This window comes from Egretta garzetta, unplaced genomic scaffold (assembly GCF_000687185.1).
Source record: "Egretta garzetta isolate BGI_Z169 unplaced genomic scaffold, ASM68718v1 scaffold4, whole genome shotgun sequence".
Classification (NCBI taxonomy): domain Eukaryota; kingdom Metazoa; phylum Chordata; class Aves; order Pelecaniformes; family Ardeidae; genus Egretta; species Egretta garzetta.
The window spans coordinates 659,742-660,244 of NW_009259329.1; the positions used below are offsets into that span (position 1 = coordinate 659,742).

At 61.2% G+C, this 503-nt stretch overlaps 1 protein-coding gene across 1 annotated transcript in view; it reads left to right on the forward strand.

Annotated features, from left to right (window-relative positions):
* Window positions 1–503, forward strand: part of LOC104124402 (fibrillin-2) — a 121,153-nt gene that overhangs the window by 108,625 nt on the left and 12,025 nt on the right. The gene's annotated exons all lie outside the window — the stretch shown is intronic.

Sequence of the window (503 nt, forward strand, 5' to 3'; positions counted from 1 at the left end):
GGGGTGGTCGGACCGGCCAGTGCATCAACAGCATCGGCTCCTTCCAGTGCCTGTGCCAGGAGGGGTATGACCGGACCCCTGACGGGAAGAACTGTGTGGGTGAGTGTCCAGGCAGCGGGCTGGCCCTTCGCAGCGGGTTGAGCTGTGTGTTGGCACGGCCGGCGCTGCGCAGTGCTATGAGATGTGGTCCCCATGCTGGTCCCATCAGAGGCAACCGAATAGTGGACCCTCCAGAACAGCTCACAAGGCCCCCAGGTCCTCTGGAGCCAAAGCCTGATCATTTGCCTGCCCATGGAGAGCTGGACTGGGCCCCACTATGCCTGCATCTCCCTTCCAGCAAGGCAGGGAACAGCCAAGCCAGTCCCTTTCCATGGGCTGAGACCTGCAGGCAGTGAGGAGAAATGTCCTGACCGTGCCCTCAGCACAAGAAGGACATGGAGCTGTTGGAGCGGGGCCAGAGGAGGGCTACTAAAATGATCCGAGGGGCTACTAAAATGATCCGC